The sequence below is a fragment of the Epinephelus lanceolatus genome, chromosome 24, assembly GCF_041903045.1.
Source record: "Epinephelus lanceolatus isolate andai-2023 chromosome 24, ASM4190304v1, whole genome shotgun sequence".
Lineage (NCBI taxonomy): Eukaryota > Metazoa > Chordata > Actinopteri > Perciformes > Serranidae > Epinephelus > Epinephelus lanceolatus.
The window spans coordinates 1,977,511-2,001,820 of record NC_135757.1 but is presented as its reverse complement, the minus strand read 5'-3'; the positions used below and the strand labels follow the sequence as shown (position 1 = coordinate 2,001,820).

Genomic DNA, 24,310 nt, shown 5'->3' with positions numbered 1-24,310 from the left:
CGCCTACAGGTCGCTACAAAACAGCCACGTCTGGAAAATATAAAGCTTCTTGAAGCGCAGAGATGGGTTGCTACAAAACACTCATGTTTAGTGCTTAAATCGCTGCTGGAAATACATTGACTGGTCACACCAAAACTCCGTCTTTTGAGCCTAAAAAGCAGCTATAAAACATTGACAGGTCGCTAAAAGAACACCCACATTTGGAGCATAAAGCAGCTGGAAAAACACCAACAAGTTGCTATGAAACCGCCATGTTTGGTGCTTAAAAGCTGCTTGAAAAACACGCCGCTATGAAACACTTACGATTGGAGCCCTAAAAGCCACTGGAAAATACAAACAGGTCAGTACAAAACACTCATGTTTGGAACCTTAAAAGCTGCTGGAAAATCAGTGACAGGTTGCTACAAAACAGACATGTTCGGAGCCTCAGATATGACTGGAAAAACACAGACGGGTTGCTACAAAATGGCCATGTTTGGAGCCTAAAAAGAGGCTGGAAAAACAACGACATGTTGCTATGAAACCGCCATGTTTGGTGCTTCAAAGCTGCTTGAAAAACACTGACCGGTCGCTAGGAAACACTCAAAATTGGAGCCTTAAAAAGCCACTGGGAAAACACAGACAGGTCAGTACAAAACACTCATGTTTGGAACTTTAAAAGCTGCTGGAAAATCAGTGACAGGTTGCTACAAAACAGACATATTTGGAGCCCAGAAAACTGCTGAAAAATGCAGGCAGGTCGCTATGAAACGCCAATGCTTGGAACCTCAGATATGGCAGGAACACTCACAACATGAGCCTAAAAAGCCACTGGAAAATAACAGACAGGTTGCTACAAAATACCAATGTTTGGTGCCTAAAGAAACTGCTGGAAGAACACTGACAGGTCACTACAAAACACCTTTGTTAGGAGCCGAGAGAGCTGCTAAAATAATATACCACTCATTTCATGAAGAGACAGGAGGACTGGTGTCTGTTCGCTGATATCCTTATCATGGTTTATGTTTTCTGTCATCTCATATTTAATACCGTTAGACATTTTGAGAAGTGTAATGAGTTCTGCTCATTGGTGTGCGTGCTATGATGAAGACGAAGGAGGTGATGATGATGTTGGAATGATCCCGTGAAGCCTGTGTTTGTCACATACCCGGCCCTGTTTACAGAAGCGTGTTTTCTAGAGACCCAAAGTGGCCGCCGCTCTGTTTAGGAACATCTGTATGTTGTACACAAGCTCCTGCTCTGTGATACACAGACGGGTTCAGTCGGGGGTCCTGTGATGTTCGTCCAGTTTTTATTTCGACCAGAAGAGAAAATGTGACTTAAAACACATCTTGAACTTTGCAAAACTTCCTTGGTCTTGTACGCAGCTGTAAAGGTCCCCATCGATGTGTTTTCTGACGGGATTTTTGACCTTAGCTCCCTGAAAATGTCAAGCAGCGCTGCCAAAAATAGACTGAGAGTGGCGTCAATGAAAGTAAAAGCACCGCAGCTTTGATTCTGTGAAATGAGGAGTGCAAAATGAAAGGGGTTCATGGGTTTGGACGTTATAAAGGCCATTAGCGTGAATGTGCTCAGTGGCTTCCCAGCTGTCTGAGCTACATAACACAAAGGAGTCAGAGCGGTGACTTGCTGCTACTTTGCTCATTTCCATTTTCCCTGAATTCAGTGGCGCTCGGTGACTCACTCAGCCTGCTCTCATGCTGGAAATAACCCAAAACAGCAGCAGCACTGTCATCCTGTTTCTTTGCCTCTCAGCACACATCTGGACGTGTCGCTCAGATTCATGTCATGTTACGCAAGCTCTCAGCTGGAGAGGCCACCGTCCCGTCTGTGCGTTTGCGTCGTGGTTATGTAAAGAGAGGCGTCGATTCATCTCAGACAAACTGTCGATTTCTGACTCTTATGAAGCAGGTGACTTGGCCTAGTTACTGCGCACTGACTCACATCTCGCCACATGTTCTCCGCCGGCATTAAGCCTCATTTGCATGTGAGGTGTGTGTGTCTGTGTGTGTGTGTGTGCGAGAGGATGGATGTCCCGCCATCCAGGTGACACTGACCCACTTTCTGCGTCTGGCCTCGGAGCTGTGGCTGTTATTAACAGACACTGGCACACCTTCGCTGCTGCGAACATCACACGCTTCATTTTCCCACAGCGGGAAACACAGTGGGGTTTTATTCACAGAGCGGTTTTTAACAAACAGGGTTTCACCTCAGAGGGTTTTACAGACTTAACGGCAGATAATTAACAGCAGCGAGGAGGAAAGCACGTCAGGAACTACAAGAACCAGAGGCTGTTTGTGTCAACAGGAAGTTGTTGTCGATGTTGGGACTCGAATCCAGATTTATGTTTGATAATTTACTGCTGAATTATCTCCCAGATCTCCCACATAATATAACGAATATCACACATCAGGAGTTTCCTTCCAGTTTGTAGCTTTGTGAAGACACAGAAAAAAGCCCGCATCGCATGTTTTCAACATTTACCTTATTCTATTAATCTGACTTATCGCTGGGGTTGCACAATTCTAATCAATCCATCCATCCAGTTTTTTTGCCTCTTATCAGGACCCAGTTTGCGTTCATTCAATTATCAGAATTTATTGTTATATAGTCGACCGATTGCCATGAAAAATGTTGGCATTATACGTGTCTGCAAATCACAGATGCGTTAAATTTGTTAGGAAAAAAATCTTGGTAAAAGACAACCACTTTTTGTGGCACTATCTCGCCGACAGGTCGCTACAAAACATCCACGTCTGGAACATATAAGATATAACATATAAGAGATGGGTTGCTACAAAACGCTTATGTTTAGTGCCTAAATCGCTGCTGGAAATACATTGACTGGTCGCCTCAAAACACCCGTCTTTTGAGCACAAAAGGCAGCTATAAAACATTGACAGGTCGCTAAAAGAACACCCACGTTTGGAGCATAAAGCAGCTGGAAAAACACCAACAAGTTGCTATGAAACCATCATATTTGGTGCTTAAAAGCTGCTTGAAAAACATGTCGCTATGAAACACTGACAAGAGCCTTAAAGCCACTGGAAAAACACAGGCAGGTTGCTACAAAATGGCCATGTTTGGAGCCTAAAAAGAGGCTGGAAAAACAACGACATGTTGCTATGAATTCGTCATGTTTGGTACTTAAGAACTGCTTGAAAAACACGGACAGGTCGCTAGGGAACACTCACGATTGGAGCCTGGGGAAACACAGACAGGTCAGTACAAAACACCCATGTCAGGAAGCTTATAAGCTGCTGGAAAATCAGTGACAGGTTGCTACAAAACAGACTTGTTTGGAACCCAAAAAACTGCTGAAAAATGCAGGCAGATTGCTATAAAACGCCAGTGTTTAGAACCTCAGATATAACACTGATGGGTCGCTATGTAACAGTCCGGTTTGGTGCCTAAAAATCAGCTGGAAATACATTGACAGGTCGCTACAAAACACTTGAAAAACACTGATAGGTGGCTACAAAACATTAATTTTCTGAACCTTAAAAGCCACTTGAAAAACACTGATAGGTGGCTACAAAACACTCATGTTTGGAGCCTAAAAAGCTGCTGGAAAATCAATGACAGGTCACTACACAACAGTCACGTTTTGTGCTTTAAAAGTCGCTGGAAAAATGCTGAAAGGTTTGTACAAAACATCCATGTTCTGAACCTTAAAAGGCACTTGAAAAACAGTGATAGGTTGCTACAAAACACTCATGTTTGGAGCCTAAAAAGCTGCTGGAAAATCAATGACAGGTCACTACACAACAGTCACGTTTTGTGCTTTAAAAGTCGCTGGAAAAATGCTGAAAGGTTTGTACAAAACATCCATGTTCTGAACCTTAAAAGGCACTTGAAAAACAGTGATAGGTTGCTACAAAACACTCATGTTTGGAGCCTTAATAGCCGCTGGAAGAACACTGACAGGTTGCGATGAAATACTCATGTTTGGAGCCTAAAACAAGTTGCTACAAAACGCCATCCTTTGTGAAATTTATATACTTTGGCTGATGCCATCTAGAAACTTTTCTGTATTAAACTGTATTCTGTGTGGAATTGAAAAGCTCTTGTGAAGTGTTAAATTTCAGTTGCTCTGTACGTTAGTGCCAAAGTTATTACTCTCCTGCTGTCTTTGTGTCCGTGGGAACTCCTTAAAGTACATGTTTAATTAAATAATGCAAAGGAAAATGAAATCCAGACTCCAGCAGGTGAGATGATGTAATCCGGCCTGTAGGAGAAGGTGGACGAGAGTAGATGAGAGTGGAGCAGGTGGAGCAGTCCCACTGTAACCTGTTTATCAGAGCCGCCCTCCAGTAACACCAGCGCCTCTTTCCCACTGCAGCCTTTGTCTCATGCTGCTTTTGTCTTATTCTGTCGGCCTGCAGTCAGTGAACGCACCATGTGACCCAGTTAGCCTCACCGCTGTGTGTTTGTTCAGCCTCCTTCAGGCTCTGTGTGTGTGTGTGTGTGTGTGTGTGTGTGTGTGTGTGTGTGTGTATCCTCTCTCATTTTGTCAGGGTTGTACCCACGTAATGCCCGTTCTCGTGTTTCACACTGGCTCTGATGCAGCGCCTGTCTCATTCAGGGATGGCGTGGTGACAGAGCGAGGCTCTGAGGACGGCGGGGTTTGGCTGGGGCCACCTGTAGAGGAGGGTTTACATGTTGTGGAGTCACCTGACACTCTTTGGTCTCCTTCAGTCTAATTGTGTGTTCTTTATTTCATCAGACTGGTCTTCAGATGTCTCAGATATATCAAATATTAAATGATATAAAGCTGGTGTTTGTTTGTTGATGGCGGCGGCGGGGGCACTTTCCCTGAGTGCTGCCAGCGTTGTTATTGTGGCAGGTTGCAGCAGGAGTCAGAGAGCCATTATGTAAGGGCCGATTGACGTGTGCTAATAACAGTAATAACAGTAATAAGAAGTCGCAGGGATGCTTTTAAAACCAGGGCTTTAACCGTTACATAACAGCCGCTGCTGCCCGCCGCAGCACTGCCAGCACGCCACTCTGTCTTGAGAAATTATGCTGAGATCTGTGCACCTTTTGTCCATAAACTACCCGACCCCACCCCCGCCTCCGCCTCCGCCTCCACCCCCGCCCGCGCTGACTGCACCAGATCAGGGCAGACATGATGTGCTCTCCGTAAAGTGGTCGTGTACTTTGTTACCCACGCTCGTTTGTTTTCCTGCAGGCCTCCTTTCATTAGGCCTAATGTATGAGGTGAAGCATGAGTCATCAGCGGGGTGAAGTACAGTGAGCGCGCTCAGTGGAGGCGGCAGAGTGTCTTTGCATCATGGGTAACTGTGTCTGATCAGAGTGTTGACAGGTGTGAACGTCTCAGGGATCAGTGTCAGTCATGTGACCCTCATTTAAGACGCCATCATACGTCCATATAACGTGTCATCAGTCTCACTGTTGTGTCTTTGAGCTGCCAGGCTCAGAGCCGAACCACGACTCCAACATCTGCACTGTTAGATGGATATCATGACTCGGCAGTTTCTCCAGCAGCAGCAGCAGCCAGGCGCTGAGTCAGACTCTGCTGCGAACAGCTGCAGTTATAAATTAACAGCAGACGAGTGTCAAATGCTGGCAAAGAGTGTTTGGCAGATAAATAACAAAATGTTGGTCATCATCAGATCTGTGAGGACGTCATTTAGGAGATGTCTTCAGTCCTGGTGGTGTCCAGGTTGATCTCTTTAATGTCACATGACAGTGAACAAGTGCACTCACACTCACACACACACACAGTTGGACAATTTAATATTTTGTCGTACATTTAATACATTTTTTTGGATAATTAATTAATATTTTGTTGAACATTAAATAATTCTTTTTGGACAATTTATTTATTTGTCATACATTTAATTAATATTTAGTTGTACATTTAATTCCTATTTTGTTGGATATTTAATAATTTTTTTTGGATAGTTAATATTTTGTTGGACATTTAATTAATATTTTGTCAGACATTTAATATATTTTTTTCGATATTTAATAAATATTTGTCATACATTTAATTTATATTTTGTCTGACATTTAATTAATATTTTGTCAGATATTTAATAAATATTTTTTGGACAACTGACTAATATTTGTTGTACATTTAATTAATATTTTGTTGAACATTTAATACAATTTTTTGGGACAATTTATTAATATTTTTTCATACATTTAATTCATATTTAGTTGTACATTTAATTCCTATTTTGTCGGATATTTACTAACATTTTTTTGGATAGTTAATTAATATTTTGTTGGACATTTAATTAATATTTTGTCAGACATTTAATATATTTTGTCAGATATTTAATAAATATTTTTTGGACAGCGTATTCATATTTGTCGTACATTTAATTAATATTTTGTCGGACATTTAATTAATATTTTGCCGGACATTAAATAATTGTTTTTTGACAATTTATTAAAATTTCTTGTACATTTAATTCATATTGAGTTGTACATTTAATTAATATTTTGTTGGATATTTAATTAAAAAAATTGGATAGTTAATTAATATTTTGTCAGACATTTAATACATTTGTTTTGGACAATTTATTAATATTTGTCCTACATTCAATTAATATTTTGTCAGACATTTAATAAATATTTAGTTGGACATTTAATAACATTTTTTTGGATGATTTAATACATTTGTTTTGGGCAATTTATTAATATTTTGTCGTACATTTAATTAATTTTTCAGACATTTGAAACAATTTTTTTGGGACAATTTATTGATATTGGATGTACATTTAATTAATATTTTGTCGGACATTTAATTAATATTTTGTTGGACATTTAATAGATTTTTTTGGGACAATTTATTATTAACCAGGATCCCTCTTGCTGTGAGGCGACAGTGCTTACCACTGTACCACTGTGCTACTAGGGCACAAGGAATTAACCAGTTCTGGTTAGTTTTGCTTTCCAGTAAGTAACTGGTTAATTTATGAGAGAATGAAAAAAAGACATACTGACATAAAATACAAGTGGCTACGTTCCAAAAGTTGCACTTGGTTTATCTCTGGGTCGCTCGGGAACATGTGTGTGCATTTTCTAGGTAGGGACAAACGGCTTGTGTCGTTCAGGTCAGAGGTCAGTAACAGCATGTGGAGCTGGATCCACAGGTCAGACGGAGGTCAGGGGTCGCTGAGTGCTGTTAACCAGCTGATCCAGTGAGACGAGGTTAACTGGGATCTAACTGGGATTATCTGCAGATCATGACTTTTCCTGCTCCCTTTAATCTGCCTCCAGTGGGTTATATGGATCACAGTTACACTCAGATTAGAGGTGGAGACCTCCAGTCCACTTGACGCTGCGTTCAGGTGGGAGAAATGTGGAGAGACTCCTGAGGTTTAAGGTCTCTGTGGAAAAGTTTAGGAAAATATGGTGACATATATCCTCTTACACTCCGCTCTTGTTGCCTCAGTATCAACCAGTCGTATTGAAGAGGACCTGTCGCGCTCTACATCAGGTTCTGTTTTGGGTTTCTACTGGAACATGTTTACAGGCTTTAATGGTCAAAAACACCCTTATTCACACTCCGTCTGAGACACACTGTTTTAGCGCCTGTCTCTTTAAGCCCCCTCTCCTGAATAGCCACAGTCTGCTCTGATTGGCTAGTGTTTCCGGGTCTTCCCTAATCGCCTGTTTTTTTTCCATCAATGTTGCAGCCGGGGAATGACTGTAACAGAGAACAGTGGCACTTTCTACCAAGGTGACATGTTTGCTTGAAGTTAGCATGTAGCTACATGTAGCAGTGTACTTACTGCTGGGGAATGACAAACAGAGTATAGCGGCACTTTCTACAGTGAAAAACCGTTTGCAGTTTCTGAAAACAACCAGACATGTTCCAGCAGGAATATGATCCAAAATCTGGGAGAAAGGAACACCATTAGAGACCAATATTATGGGTTTCCCTGATGTTAGCATGTAGCTACATGTAGCAGTGTACTTGCAGCCAAGGAATGACTCTTAACGGAAAACTGCGACACTTTTTATGGTGAAAAATCAGACATTTTCCAGCAGGAATATATTCCAAAATCAAGGAGAAATTAACAACAGCAGTAAACAAGATTACCGTATGTGTTTCCTTGACGTTAGCATGTAGCTACATGTAGCAGTGTATTTGCAGCGGCACTTTCTACAGTGAAAAATCACTGATAAAGCTTCTAAATAGAACTAGACATGTCCCAGCAGCAATATGCTCCAAAATCAGGGGAAATTAGCAATGTCTTCAACCAAGACGACATCTTTCCCTGATGTTAGCATGTAGCTACATGTAGCAGTGTACTTACAGCGGCACTTTTTACTGTGAAAAATCACCAACAACAGCTTCTAAACCAAAATAATAACAAACGGACATGTTGGCAGTGGGAATATGCTCCGAAATCGGGGAGAAATAAACAACATCAGTGACCACGATGACATGTTTCCCTGACGTTAGCATGTAGCTACATGTAGCACTGTAATTGCAGCTGGGGAATGACTGTAACAGAGAACAGTGGCTCTTTCTATCCCCCAAAAATGACCAATTAAAACTATATTTTTTGACGTTACAACTACGACTCCCAGGGTGCACTTAAGTAAAAAAAAAAAAACGCACAAACACAGTATGTTTAAATTCTGTTTCCAGATTAAGAGCACACACTTTATGTTACTGATGACACAGTTTTCAGTTTAAATCAGTTCTGACTAGCTTCTCCTTTGTAGCAGCAGCTCCCGAGGCTCATGGGTAATGTAGTATTTAGGATATAAACCTGTAGCATTGCTGCAATTTTCAGGACAATTTTCAAACTGTGAAACTGCGTAAAGTGAAACTGAAATGAGTGTGTTCTCAGGCTGTAGATGATGCTTTGTGATGGTAAGAGGAATATTAAGGCCAGTCTCTACTTAACATGATGTAATCTTGTTCCAGGCCTTGATCATATGGATTAGCACACTGCTTTACATTTTATTATTTTGGCCTTAAATCGGAGCAGTGTTTGGATGTATAGAGACCTGATTCACCAGTTTACAAATTTAGCAAATCAGAACAGGCATTTTGAGATTGTGCAGGACTCGTAACCTCATCAGCTCCTGAAATGTTTCAGCATTACATCACAGCCCCTCTGCACGTGCTGCGTTTGTCCACACAATGAGATTAACGAGATAACGAGTGTCCCAGAGCGGGTCCTGATGCTCATTAAACCCGGAGGATGCGGTCGGCTCGACAAGCTCATCGATCGGTCTGCGGAGGAGGAAGAGGCAGGCAGGCGGGGGGGGGGGGGTATTGATGCAGGAGGAATGTCAGAGGTTTGATATGTGCTGGGAGTGTGTGTCGCTGTCGTCATGGCGCTGTCGGAGGCGGATTTATGGAGTTAAATATCTAAATATCAGGTCAGATGAGCCGCTCGGTCCGTCTGATGGTGTGAAGCCAAACTGTTACTGTACTGAGCCGCTGGAAACACTTTCACTAATTGGCTCATGAAAATGTCAAGATGATATTTCTCTTCTTCTGTGATCAGCCAACATGGTCTCCTCGTCTCCTAGCAACAATACAACCATCAATACGTTTCGATTAGTAGGTTAATCAATTATGTTGAAGGATAAACTCGAAGCTTGAAGTTTCGATGCGTCTGCAGCGGCGATATCTGTGGCTGGACACATGATGTTTTCTGGTTGTTTGTTCGTCGAGCAAGATCTGTACAACGCCTCAAGGAAATTCCTTCACATTTGGCACAAACATCCACTTGGACTCAACAATGAACTAGATTTTGGTGGTCAGAGGTCATAGGTCAAGGTCCTATGGCCTTATGTCTATCTCATTCTTGTGAAAGTGATATCTGAAGAAAACATCTCGAGGGAATCCCTCCAAGTTTGGCACAACCGTCCACTTGGACTCAAGGAGGATCTGATTAGATTCTGGTGGCCATAGGTCAGAGATCACGGTCACTGTGACCTGGTCATCCATATCTCAAGAACACCTTGCGCAAATTTCTTCAAATATGGCACAAACATCTTCTTAGACTCAACGATGAACTGATTAGAATTGGCTGGTCAAAGGTCGATGGTCACTATGACCTTGCATCCATCGCATATCTCCAGAATGCCTTGAGGGAACTTCTGCAAATTTGGTTCATCAACAGATTAGAATTTGGTGGTCGAAGGTCAACTTCATTGTGACCTTGTCTGTTGCATTCTCACCTTGAGGGACTTTCTTTAAATTTGGCACAAATGTCCACTTGGACTCATAGATGAACTAATAAGAATTTGGTGGTTGAAGGTCAACTTCATTGTGACCTTCTTTGTTGCATTCTCATGAACATAATAACTTACTAACACCTTGAGGGACTTTCTTTAAATTTGGCACAAACGTCCACTTGGACTAAAGGATGAACTGATTAGAACTTGATGGTCAAAGATCAAGGTCACTGTGACCACACAAAACATAATTTTGGCCATCATGAAAAAAAAATCATACACTAATTATGACAAAATTTCACACAAAACTGTCCGACAGGATAAAATGATGACATGTTATATCAGAAGGTCAAAGGTCAAAACATCAGTACTTCCCTTCACTGTAAATCACTCCTGAAGGTCAAGATGGAGCCTCCAGGCCCAAACGTACACTCATGTCCAGTGTCCACATACTTGTGTCCTGGTGTTAGTGCAGAGGGACAGTGTCTTTACAGTCTGTCCAGATGAATGAATACGTTTGACCTCACAGTGAGGTGTCTCTGCTCTATCGTTGTAATTGGACTCAGCTGACGAAGGATCACCTGCGAGCGCTAAACATTCCCCCGCCGCCACGCTGACTCCATCGCCTGTCCGTGTGGCTAAGAACGTCCGGCCCCTCCTGCTCCTGCTGCTCCTTCCTGCTCCTTCCTGCCTCCAGGGTCCCATTAGGAAGCGTCGTTATCAGCCATCGCCGACACATGACTGCACTCGAATGCAGCAGCGTTTTACATCAGTGATGATGATGATGATGTTCCTTATCTGTTTCTGACCTTCGTCGACTGCGTTTGTGTCCGAGGTGGCTCACACAGGAAGCAGAGTGTTTGTCCTTTATGAATGAATGAGGGTGAGGTGGTGATGCAGTGGACACATGATGGAGCTCCGTCAGCAGCACTTAAAGTCCCATAATCACAGTCAGAGACGACCTCGGGGTCGGATTATACAACTGTGACACATGGACGCACATGTGTTGTCTTCTCCTGATGTGAAGCTCATACAGAGGAGTCAGGAACAAACTGTGATGTCATGATGACATCACCGTTTCTCCCAATAAATATGATTTATATTGATGATATACAGAGTGATTGTTGGAGCTGTTCTCTCAGTTAATGTTTAATAAACATCAGAAAGTAGTGACAAGTATCCTTGTTTCAAATTCACCTGTAAGATAAATATTTTATTATTGTATATAATGAAAAATGTTATAATTTTATATAAATGTTTTTATTTTATTTTTTATTTTATATACTAAACTATTTTCTCAAATATCTAATAAACATCAGAAAATAAAAATAAAAAAAATTCACATATAAAAGAAATATTTTTATTATTATATATAATAATAATCTAAACATAGTTTATACAGATTTTTATTGTATTTTACTTTATATAATATGTATATTTATTTTAATTTATTTTATTACATTTTTATAGTAATGCAATTATTTTCTCAATTATTATCTAATAAACATCAGAAAGTAGTGACAAACATCCTTGTTTAAAATTCATTTATAGAATTAGGATTTTCATTATTATATATAACAATAATAATAATATATATACATATTTTATTTTATTTTTAATTTAATATTATATTATATATATTTATTTTACTTTTATGTAATCATTACAAAATAGTGAAAAATACCATTTTATCAAATTCATGTATAAAATAAATATTTTATTATTATATATATATTATAATTATATATACATACATATTATTATTATTTTTTAATTTTATATTTTCTATTAGATATATGTTTATTTTATTTTATTTTTTTAAAATAATAATGCAACTATTCTCTCAGTTAATATCTAATAAACATTAGAAAATAGTGAAAAATATCATTTTTCCAAATTCACATATAAAATATTTTTATTATTATATATAATAAAAGTAAAATATTTTTATATACATTTTTTTAATTTTATTTTTATTTTTTATATTAGATATATGTTTATTTTATTTTTATTTTATTTTTCTATAATAATGAACATCAGAAAATAGCGAAAAATATCCTTTTTTCAAATTCAGGTATAAAATATTTTTATTATTATATATAATAAGAATAAAATATTTTTATATACATTTTTTAATTTTATTTTTATTTTATATAATAATGCAACTATTCTCTCAGTTAATATCTAATAAACATCAGAAAATAGTGAAAAATATCCTTTTTCCAAATTCACATATAAAATATTTTTATTATTATATATAATAATAATAATCTAAACATATTTTCTACATATTTTAATTGTATTTTATTTTCTATAGTATATATATTTATTTTAATTTATTTTATTGCATTTCCATAGTAATGCAATTATTCTCTCAGAAAATTGTGAAAAATATCCTTTTTTCAAATTCATTTATATAATAAATATTTTTATTATTATTACATAATATGTTTTAAAATATTTTTTTATTTATTTTATTTTATAATATACGTTTTTTCCTTTTTCTCTGAAAAGTAGTCACAAATGTTGACTTTAATATAATATTAAACAGAAAGAAGCAGGAAACCTTCACATGTGAGAAGCTGAAAGCAGCAATTGTTTTGTCCACTGCTTGAGAACATGACACCTCACATGGCTGAAAATCAGTTTACAGCTGCAGGTATTTTTGGCACAAATGACTCGTTTAGTAGAAACACAATAAGCTGCAGTGAGTGGACGTGGTCGCAGATCCACAACACACACATCAGTTCAAACTTTTGACTCTGCTGTTAATGTCTGTCTGACAGTATTAAAGGTTTCACTGAGGTGCAGATGGAGGAGGAGACGTCAGACATTTTATATGTTGGGTAGATGTTGTTGTGCACAGACAGATTGAGATCGTTCAGCTCATGTCTAATCTGTGTCGTCTCAGGCGTCCTGCTGAGACGCCCTGTTTGTGTCTTAATCCATCTGTTGGGTTGAACCAGAGCAGGATCTGCAGCTTCCACACTGTCAGATGAAGATGAAGGAAATGCACACCTCCTGCTTGATGGCAGGAGCCTGACTTTGACATGAAGAGGATGATGAGTCTGACAGGGTGACCTTTGCCCTCTGGGTGGCTCTAACCTGGTGAACATGATCTCTGAAGTCAGTGTCAGTGATTCAATCTGAAGACACAGAGCTGCATATCGACATATCTGTGATGAATCAGTATCAGCGCTGTGCTGCTGATCCATCCGTCAGACTGAGCTCCTCTTCCTCCTCTAAAACAGTTTTTAATGGGTCATTGTGTCTGAATAATGCAGAGCTCCGGGCTTTTGCTGCTAAATTTGGTTTGTCGTCTCTCTGCTGATTGGCTGTATCTCGTCTGTATCTTTTCTGCCATCATCCCTTCATTCTGTTCGAGACCGTCCGCCGCTGCTGCAGCTCAGTGTTTTGGTGTCAACCCGCCTCCTCCTGCTCGTTTGAGTGATTCCTGCTCCGAGTTTGTTGACAGTGAGTCACGGTTGAGTCATTTAGTGAACACAAATCCCTCGTCAGTGTCCACTTATTGGAGAATACATAGATGTGGCTCTGCAGCGCCGCGCTCTCTGCATAAAGATGACTCTGACAGTTTGACACAAACCCACACATGTCTCTGAAGAGTGCGCTGAAATCTGCATGTGTCGAATTCACCGAGTGTTGTTGTCTGCAGTCCTGAATCACTTCGCTTCAGTCTTTAAACTACAGTTTAGACCACAGAGAGAGGAGCTGTGTGAGGACAGATAAATGTCCTCCAGTCATGTCTCTGGAGTCAGCAGAGGATGAAGAAGCTGCTCATGTCTCAGCCCAGGCGTCATGACAAAATGTTGGCATTATAGGCTCCAGATCAGGGTGTTTTGTAGCGACCTGTCAGTGTTTTCCATCTGCTTTTCAGGCTCCAAATGTGGGTGTTTTGTAGAAACATGTCAGTGTTTTGCATTGGCTTTTTAAGCCCCAGTTGTAAATGTTTTGAAGCGACCCGTTGTCATGTTTCCATCGTTTTATTAGACTCGAAATGTGACTGTTTTGTAGCAACTCGTCATTGTGTTTCCAACATCTTATTAGGCCCCAAATGTGGGTGTTTTGTAGCAACCTGTCAGTGTTTTCCTATTGGCTTTTGATGCCCTAGTTGTGACTGTTTTGCACCGACCAATTTGTGTTTTGCCATCGGGTTTTTAGGCTCCAAATGTGGGCGTTTTGTAGTGACCGGTCAGCTTTGTCATCCCCAGCCGTGGCTGGATTTTTAGGCTCCAAATGTGGGTGTTTGTAGCAACTCCTCTGTGCTTTTCCAGCGGCTTTTAAAGGCACAGTCGTGATTGTTTTTTAGCTATCAATTTGTGATATGACATCAGCATTTTAGGCCCCAAATTTCGGTGTTTGTATCAACCTATCATTGTTTCCAGCAGCTTTTCAGGCTCTAATCATGGTGCAACCTGTCAGTGGAATAGTGGCACTAAAGGCTGTTGGCTTTTACAGAGACATTGCTGTTTTTATAGCAGGGAAGCAGCAGCTGAGACCTGCCTCACATTTGAAGCAGCATCACTTGATGCAAACCGCAGGTAACTGTCTGCAGTTTGTCTCCACTGTTCCTTCAATTATTAACCCCAATTAACAGGAGTGACTGCCACTGCTTTTAGCTAATAAAGGGTTGATTACCTAATAAAAAGACTGAACTCTAGTACTTGCGTGATTTACCCAGAAACCTCTCACCTGCTCTGACTGGTGTTTTCCTGCTGATCATGACAGAAAGGTGACGCCTTTCTGTCAGTCCAGTTTTCTCGGTCCAGTTTTCTGAGGAGCAGAGCGGGGCGACCTTTTTTCCTCCTGCAGGAGTCGGACTGATGTGAAACACATCTGACAGCTGAGGTCAAGCTGCTGCGCTCAGGCCTCCACCTGCCTGATGTCACCGCTGTCAGCTAGGGGTGACGGAGGACTGTTACTCCACTAGATAGTATAATGATAATGATGAGCCGTGAAAACGGGTTGAAATCATGACTTGTGCATGAGTATTATTAACCTGCGCACCAGTCCTGTTACTGGTCAGAAACCACACTGTAATTAATATTTTGATAACTGATTAACTCTTAAACCCATTTATAAAGCAAACAGCAGCTGTTCTCTGCATGATTTCAGCTTCTTGAATGTGACTATTTGCTGCTTTTCTCTCTTTTACGTCTTTGCAAACTGAATGTTTTTGTGTTTTGGACTGTTGGTTGCACAACATAAGACACTTGAAGACATCTTTATGGACTCCAGGGATTTTTAATCTGCATTTATTGTTACTGTGACTGAAATGATTTGTCCAAGCCGTGGGAAGAAGCTATTTCTGGTGTATTTGGCACAAATACAAACTGCAGGGCACAAACAGTGTTTCTGGTGTTTGAAGCCGTCGTCAAAGTGCTGTAGGTGAAATCTGGCAGCCGGCAGCGAGTGTGCCGTGCTGATGAGGCTGTTAGCTTCCTGCAGAGTGTAAACAGGAACTCCTTTGTGTGACTCGGCAGAAATCAAAGTCACAGACTCTCAGAGAGAAACTCTGCAGGGGATTGAAGAGAAGCACCTTTTAAAGATGAACCTGTTTTGATCAGCACAGTTAACCTCATTACTATTAGTGTTAATCAGGTGATGGCAGCATCATTTAGCAGTTTCATGTCCTGTGGTTTACAGAGAGGAAGTGTTTGCTTCCCCAGCAGATGAGGTAAACCACAGAGGTGTGGGCGAGGAGCACCTGAGAGCTTCCTCATCGTGTTCACGTCTGAAACCGTCACTCTCAAGTCAGAAACATGTCGCTGAAGACTTTTCAGATGACGTTATGCGAGTCCTCAGAGCGAGGTCAGAGAGGTGATGTCTTCCACATTCACACTGAGCTCTTTGATCCAGTAATAGGCCTTAAAATGTCATCCTAAAAACTCTGAGAACATCCCACATTCTTTGGCTAAATGGTCCAGTCAGACTGACGACAGCTGTGTCAGCGAAGCAAGAGAGGAGATAATCAGAGAAGTGAAACTTTCTCAGGACTAGCTTGTTAAATTCAGCTTATATAGGACACAGAGCTGCAGCTAATCATCATTGTCAGAGGCTACATTAACATGCACACTAATACTCTGCTCTTCCCATAACTTTGGAGCGTTATTTAACCCCCTTCTGACAAGCATGAAACTCAGCTTTTGTATCAATTGGTCAAACAAAACACAACATTTGAAAACCTTTGATGAACATGTTTCACTGTTTTCTGACATTAATGATTAATCAAGTAACTGGAAAATGTAATCCAAGGACTTATGGATGTAAATAATCAAAACTGCTTTTCGTGGCACTGTCCTACTGATAAAACAGCGACTGGTTCCTAAAAACACTCACGTTAGGGCCTGAAAAGCTGCAGAGTAAAAAGTAAAGGGTCCCTTAAGAACAACCATGTTTTGGGGGCTGAATAGCTGCTGGAAAAACAGTGACAGGTCCCTAATAAAGACCCTGCTATGGGTCCCGAGAAAAGACCCATGTTTGGGGGCTGAAAGGACGCAGAATAAAAAGTAACAGATCCCTAAAGAACAACTATTTAGGGGCTAAAAGGCTGCTGGAAATAGAGCAATGGATCCCTAAAAAAACACCCGTGTTTGTTGGCTAAAACAACGCTGGAAAAACAGTGACGGGTCCCAAAAAACACTGACGTTTCAGGGCTGAAAAGCAGCTGGAAAAACAGTGATGGGCCCTTAAAAAAAACTCACATTTTGGGGGCTAAAAAGCTTCAAAAAAAGAGCCAGGGGTCCTGAAAAAACGTGCATGTTTGGATGCTTTAAAAAGCAGCCGGAAAAGAGCTACAGGTCCCTCAAAAAGACGCATGTTTGGTAGGTAGAGAAAGCTGCTGGAAAAACAGTGATAGGTCCCTAATAAAGACCCAGCCATGGGTCCCAAGAAAGGACCCATGTTTGGGGGCTGAAGGGACGCAGAATGAAAAGTAACAGGTTCCTAAAGAACAGCCATTTAGGGGCAAAAGGCTGCTGGAAATAGAGCAATGGATCCCTAAAAAACACTCGTGTTTGGTGGGTAAAACAACGCTGGAAAAACAGTGACGGGTCCCAAAAAACACAACCACGTTTTAGGGCTGAAAAGCAGCTGGAACAACAGTGACAGGTCCCAAAAAACACAACCACGTTTCAGGGCTGAAAAGCAGCTGGAAGAACAGTGACGGGTCCCAAAAAACACTCACGTTTCAGGGCTGAAAAGCAGCTGGAAGAACAGTGACGGGTCCCAAAAAACACTCAAGTTTCAGGGCTGAAAAGCAGCTGGAAAAACAGTGACAGGTCCCAAAAAAACAACCACGTTTGGAGGCTCAAAAGCTGCACGAAAAGAGCCAGGGGTCCCTAAAACAGACCCATATTTTGGGGCCTTAAAAGCTGCTGGAAGTTAGTGACAGGTCCCAAAAAAACAACCATGTTTTTATGGCTGAAAAGCTGGGGTCCTTCAAAAAGACTCATGTTTGGAGGCTAAAAATCTGCTGGAAAAACAGTGACAGGTCCCAAAAAACAACCACATTTGGGTGCTGAAAAGCTGCTTGAAAAAAGCCGTTGGTCCATAAAACAGACCCATTTTCTGGTGACTGAAAAGACACTGGAAATAGAGTGATGGGTGCCTAAAAACACCCGTTTTGGGTGCTGAAGAGCTGTTGGGAAACAGCAGTGACTGGCTGACCTAATAGATGAAAATAGTGATTGGCTGCAGCCCTGTGTGTGTTTAACAGCTTGTTTCAGGTCCATCAGTGTTTCCTCTGTTTCTAAACAACACAGACAGTCAGTGATAAAGTCATTTACTCCACCTACAGTCCTCTAGCAGACACTTTACTGGACAGACTCCACACAGTCCGTCATACGTCCTGAATGAAACAAGTATTTCTTTAACTTGAAGGCCTGAAACAGAGAACAGGTCTATATATAGCCTGATAATAGACTCTGAGGGGCTGATAAGTGGAGCTGGCCTTGTGCTCATGAAGGATCCTCAGCATAACTCAGTCCTCTATACGTCCACGCTCAGGAAGCAGAGCCTTGGATGTGTGTCGGCGTCCGTGCAGCTGTGGCGTCCAGCTGCAGCCGGCCTCCGTTACTCTGAGGGGAAGCTCCAGACACTGACCTGACCAAAACAATAGGGATCTGATGCAGGTATAAAAATAGGCTACCGGCTCACCGGCTTCCTGCCGAGCGCTCCTTAACAATGCTCTCACATTTTTATGTCTTGTTGGGGGGACGCCTCTCATTACAGGGACAGTGGAAGCACAGAGGATACAGGGAGAGATCGTGTTACTGAGGGTGAGACAAATCAGAGCCAATTAGAGGACAAAGATACGACAGTCCGTCTCTCCCCAGCTCCCCAGGGTGGGTGATGTCACTTCCTGCTGCATCGATTGCTTCTTGTGAGGCGTGGTAGTGGCGGAGGATTCTTTGAGATGTTCCATGAGCTCCGTTTGCCCTGCTTGTTTTTCCGAGGCGCGCAGCAGATGCTCGGGAGCCCCTCAAGGCCTTGCCTTGTTCGCCGATAAATGATTTATTGCCTAATTAATTTGACTCCACAAAGCACCAGCAGCTAGCCTAATTAGACCAGACGGCCACGAACGCCTCGTCCCTCAAAAACCACCACATGAAGGCTGAAGATGTGGAAGGGACGCTCGCTGTTTTCATGGGTTCTGGCTCCGATATCAACATCTGTCGACCTCGCAGTGCGTCAGTGTTACATGTGCTGTAAACACAAGAGCTCTGCCTTCAGTAAACACAGTGTAAACTTTAAATCCGACAGCTAACAGCTCACATTGTATCTGATGATGTTGGGACCTTCAGCTCAAATCAGAAGCTAAAGTATACGAGCAGCAGTCGGACAGTTCTCTCTACTTTTCTGCACAGATACAGAAACAATAAACTGTGAACACAACAAAGCCTCCACTAAAATAACATTTTAAGTCCTGTGTGTGATTCATCCTGGCTTCATATGAGTAGAGGAAAAGTCCGCTAGCTGCTAGGCTAATTGATACAATGTAAAATGCCATAGGCTTGTGCTAATAACGTTAGCATGTTGTATTTGTGGGTTGTAATGAAGATGAAGCCTGTCTGGCGTCTGGTCGGGCGCAGTTCGGCCCGTCCCAGGAGCTGATAAACTGAGGTGACATTTGTCAGGACAGTCAGAGGGTCCTTCAGAAGCTACGGTGGCCTCAGAGGGCCATAAAGACATCAGCCACTACAGAGGGTGATTTTATAGGGTCACCAGGCGACACTCTCCCCATCTGTCCTTCATACAGAAAATCAATCGTCCCCTCAGAGTCTTGGGTCTCTGTATTGGGTCGCCATCTGGCAGCAGGAAGTCCTGCGTCCTCCTGTTGTTGTGTATGGCGTCTGATGACACGGCGCTGCTCGCTCACGGTTTGTGTTTGGTTTGGAGTTTGTGTCGGAGCAGGAGAGGCACCTGAATCTACTGTCCTCATCTCTCCACCAGCCTCCACCCTCATTCAAATGCCTTAATGTCAGTGACATCCTGAAACCATGGCAACAACCTGCTGATGGTGTTCTGTAGCTGACCTCTGACCTCGCTGTGCCAGAGCTGGAAGGATCAATAACAATCCCATCAGGGCTCAGTCAGCAGTCACTGTTCAGAGAGGTTCAACAAGTCAGTCCTGATGTTAGCGCTGACATTATGAGTCAGTTGATCAATCAGTTGATCAGCAGAAGATCTGTGATGGGTCATGTTATTGGGACAGATTTATTTATATATGATCACCTATTCAAAAGTATCTGACACTTATTTTATAATGCAAACCATTCTCATTACTCATCACTTAGTCAAAGGATAACGTAGAGACTCATCTATGATGCAGTTTTAATTTTTTGACATTTTTTTATTTATTGTCTCAACATTTTTTTTCGATTCGCATGTTTTTGTGACATATTGACATATAAGATAAGATCAGAAGGCTTCAGTGATATCCAGAGGGGACATTCAGCTGACAGAAATAAGCAAAGATGATAGAAATATCTATAAATAGATGATTAGAAATGTATGAAAAAATAATAAAAATGAAATAAAATTAAATAAAAAATGGATAAAAATAAAATAAATAAAAATTAAATAATAAATAAAATTAATGAAAATAAAGAATAAATTAAATGCAAAAAATAAAAATGAAATAGATAAATAAAATTAATAAAAAAGAATTAAAAAAACCCAAAAGAAAATGTGAAAGAAGATGAATAAAATTAAAATAAGAAACAAAATAAGAAATAGAATTAATTAAAATGAAATAAAATAGAAATAAAATTAATAAAAACAAAAACAAAATAAAATAAGAAATAAAATGAATAAAAATAAAATGAATAAAAAAACAAAAGAAAATGACAAAGAAAATGAATAAAATGAAATAAGAAAGAAAATAATAAAAATAAAATGAAGAAAAAGAAAAAAATAATAATAAAAAGAGTAGTAGTAAATAAGAAATTAAATGAATAAAAACAAAAACAAAATATAATAAAAAATTAAATGAATGAAAATAAAAAAATAAGATGCAAAAAATAAAAATGAAATAAAATAAATAAAATTAATAAATATAAGAATAAATAAAAACAAAATAAAATGAGAAAGGAAATAAATAAAATAAAATAAAATAAGAAATAAAATGAATAAAAATAAAAATAAAATAAAACAACAAGTAAAATTAATAAAAATAAAGACAAAATAAATGAGAAGTAAAATTAATGAAAATAAAATAAAAAATGAAATGCAAAAAAAGAAATAAAATAAGAAATAAAATTGATAAAAATAAAAACAATAAAATAAGAAATATGATGAATACAAATAAAAACAAAATGAAATGAGAAATAAAATTGATAAAAATAAAAATAAAATAAGAAATATAATGAATACAAATAAAAACAAAATGAAATGAGAAATAAAATGAAATAAAGATAAGGTAGAAATGAAAATAAAACAACAAATAAAAAGAGGAACTCAAGCAGAGTGTACAGTTCAGTAAAGTGTGTCAGAGTGATGTGACACCATTGATTATAACAGCTGACCCCAGAATATTATGTCATATGTAATCAAACATTACACAGACCATAAGATGTTCCTGTGCTGTAAATACATCTGTTAGAAATATGTTAAATAAATATAATAATTAGTTAGACATTTTAAACTCCAGCTCATCATGTCAGTCTGGACTACATCTCCCATGAGCCCTGTCCTCCATAAACTCACTCACAGTGGTTATTATTTTACACATGTCCTCACAGAGTTACAGATGAATAACGAGTGTCTCTGTGTGAAGCGTGTTGTTGGCGTGTTTGTGGTCACGGAGCCTTAACATCTTAATGAAGTTACATATGTGATGTTGACAGTGAGGTTTGGTGACGCCGCTGCTGCTGCGTGGCGAGCAGAGTATCACCCTCAGGACAACATGTCTGCCGCTCCCTCCTCAGTAATCTCTTCATTTTAAATCAGGGATTATTAATCTGCCTCAGCTGCAGTCGCAGCGCAGGGCCCCGGGGTCAGGGCCCCTGGAGGTCCTCTCCCTTGACTCCTTTCCTCCTCTGGTTTCCTTGTCTCCTCTCCTTGCTTCATCTCCTCTTGTGTTCTTTCCTCTCCTCTGCTTGTCTCCTACGAGTTTCCTCTCCTCCCATGTCATCTCCTATCCTTGTCTCTTTTCCTCTCCTTGCTTTCTTGTTTCCTTTCCTTGATCCTCTGCTCCTGGTTTCCTCCTCTCTTCTCCTTGTTTCCTTGTCTCCTCTTCTTGTCTCCTCCTGGCTTTCTAATTTCTTCTCCTCGTTTCCTCTCGTCTTTGTTCCTTGTCTTTTTGTCTCCCTGTCCTTGTCTACTTGTCTCCTTGTCTCCTCTCCTACCCTGGTTTCCTCTTCTCCTCTCCATATCTCCTTTCATCTCCTGGCTTCCCTTTGCTCCTTGTTGTCTCTCCTTGTTTCCTCTCTGCTTTTGTCCTCTTCTCCTCCTTGTCCTCCTTTCATCTCCTAGTTTCTTTTTCTCCTCTCCTCTCCTCTCTCCTCTCCTCTCCTCTCTCCCATCCTCTCCTCTCTCCTCTCCTCTCCTCTCTCCCTCCTCTCCTCTCCTCTCCTCTCCTCTCCTCTCTCCCTCCTCTCCTCTCCTCTCCTCTCCTCTCCTCTCCTCTCCTCTCCTCTCTCCCTCCTCTCCTCTCCTCTCCTCTCCTCTCTCCTCTCCTCTCCTCTTCTCCCTCCTCTCCTCTCCTCTCTCTGTATAAATGAATGTGAGGAATTTGGGGCTTCCCACACACGCTCTTATTTTGTTCCCACAATGCTTTGCTGTTGGAGGCATGGCCGCAGGATCATCTCTCCTCCTCCTCCTCCTCCTCATTTCCTTTCCTTCCTTCTTTTCCTCTGCTTGTCCCTAAGTCACGTCTCCTCCTCCATCTTCTCTGAGAGGAGACAAGGAGAGAAGGAGGAGAGAGAAAGAATGAGGAGAGGTGACAAGGAGAAAAGGAGGAGGGAGAAGGAGAGGAGGGGGAGAGGAAACAAGGAGAGAATGAGGAGGGGAGAAGGAGAGGAGGAGGGAGGGGAGAAAGAGAGGAGGGGGAGAGGAAACAAGGAGAGAATGAGGAGCGGGAGAAGGAGAGGTGATGGAGAGGTGACAGGGAGAGAGAGAGAGAGGTGACAAGGAGGAGAGGAGGGGGAGAGGAGACAAGGTAGAACGAGGAGAGGAAAGAATGAGGAGAGGTGACAAGGAGAGAAGGAGGAGGGGAGAGAGGAGACAAGGAGAGAAGGAGGAGGAAAAGGAGGAGGAGAGGTGACAAGGAGAGAAGGAGGAGAGGAGGGGGAGAGGAGACAAGGGTAGAGAACGAGGAGAGAAAAGAATGAGGAAAGGTGACAAGGAGAGAAGGAGGAGGGGAGAGAGGAGACAAGGAGAGAAGGAGGAGAGGAAAGGAGGAGGAGAGGTGACAAGGAGAGAAAGAGGAGAGGAAAGAAGGAGGAGAGGTGACAAGGAGGAGAGGAGAGGGAGAGGAGACAAGGGTAGAACGAGGAGAGGAAAGAATGAGTAGAGGTGACAAGGAGAGAAGGAGGAGGGGAGAGAGGAGACAAGGAGAGAAGGAAGAGAGGAGGGGAGAGAGGAGAGGTGACAAGGAGAGAAGGAGGAGGAGGAGGGGGGAGAGGAGACAAGGGTAGAACGAGGAGAGGAAAGAATGAGGAGAGGTGACAAGGAGAGAAGGAGGAGGGGAGAGAGGAGACAAGGAGAGAAGGAGGAGAGGAAAGGAGGAGGAGAGGATGACAAGGAGAGAAGGAGGAGAGGAGGGGGAGAGGAGACAAGGGTAGAACGAGGAGAGGAAAGAATGAGGAAAGGTGAGGAGGAGGGGAGAGAGGAGACAAGGAGAGAAGGAGGAGAGGAAAGGAGGAGGAGAGGTGACAAGGAGAGAAAGAGGAGAGGAAAGAAGGAGGAGAGGTGACAAGGAGGAGAGGAGAGGGAGAGGAGACAAGGGTAGATCGAGGAGAGGAAAGAATGAGGAGAGGTGACAAGGAGAGAAGGAGGAGGGGAGAGAGGAGACAAGGAGAGAAGGAAGAGAGGAGGGGAGAGAGGAGACAAGGAGAGAAGGAGGAGAGGAAAGGAGGAGGAGAGGTGACAAGGAGAGAAGGAGGAGAGGAGGGGAGAGAGGAGACAAGGAGAGAAGGAGGAGAGGAAAGGAGGAGGAGAGGTGACAAGGAGAGAAGGAGGAGAGAATGAGGAGAGGTGACAAGGAGAGAAGGAGGAGAGGAAAGAAGGGGGAGAGGAGACAAGGAGAGAAGGAGGAGAAGGAAAGAAGGGGGAGAGGTGACAAGGAGAGAAGGAGGAGAAAATGAGAAGAGGAGACAAGGAGAGAAGGAGGAGAAGGAAAGGAGAGGATGAGGAGACAAGGGGAGAAGGAGGAGAAGGAGAAGAGGGGACAGGAGACAAAGTGAGAATGATAACAGGACACAAGAGGAGAGGGAGACATGAGACAAGGAGAGGAGGAGAGAAGAAGTAGAAGAGAGCAAACAAGGAGAGGAAAGGAGGAGAGGAGACAAAGAGAGAAGGAAGAGGGGAGAGGAGGAGAAGAGAAGGAGAGAGGGGCAAATGATACAAGGGGGGAAAGAGGAGAGGAGAGAAGGAGTAGAGGAGACAA

At 41.4% G+C, this 24,310-nt stretch overlaps 1 protein-coding gene across 3 annotated transcripts in view; it reads left to right on the top strand.

Annotated features, from left to right (window-relative positions):
• The window catches only part of agap1 (ArfGAP with GTPase domain, ankyrin repeat and PH domain 1), a 228,738-nt gene that overhangs the window by 1,910 nt on the left and 202,518 nt on the right, over window positions 1-24,310 (top strand). The gene's annotated exons all lie outside the window — the stretch shown is intronic.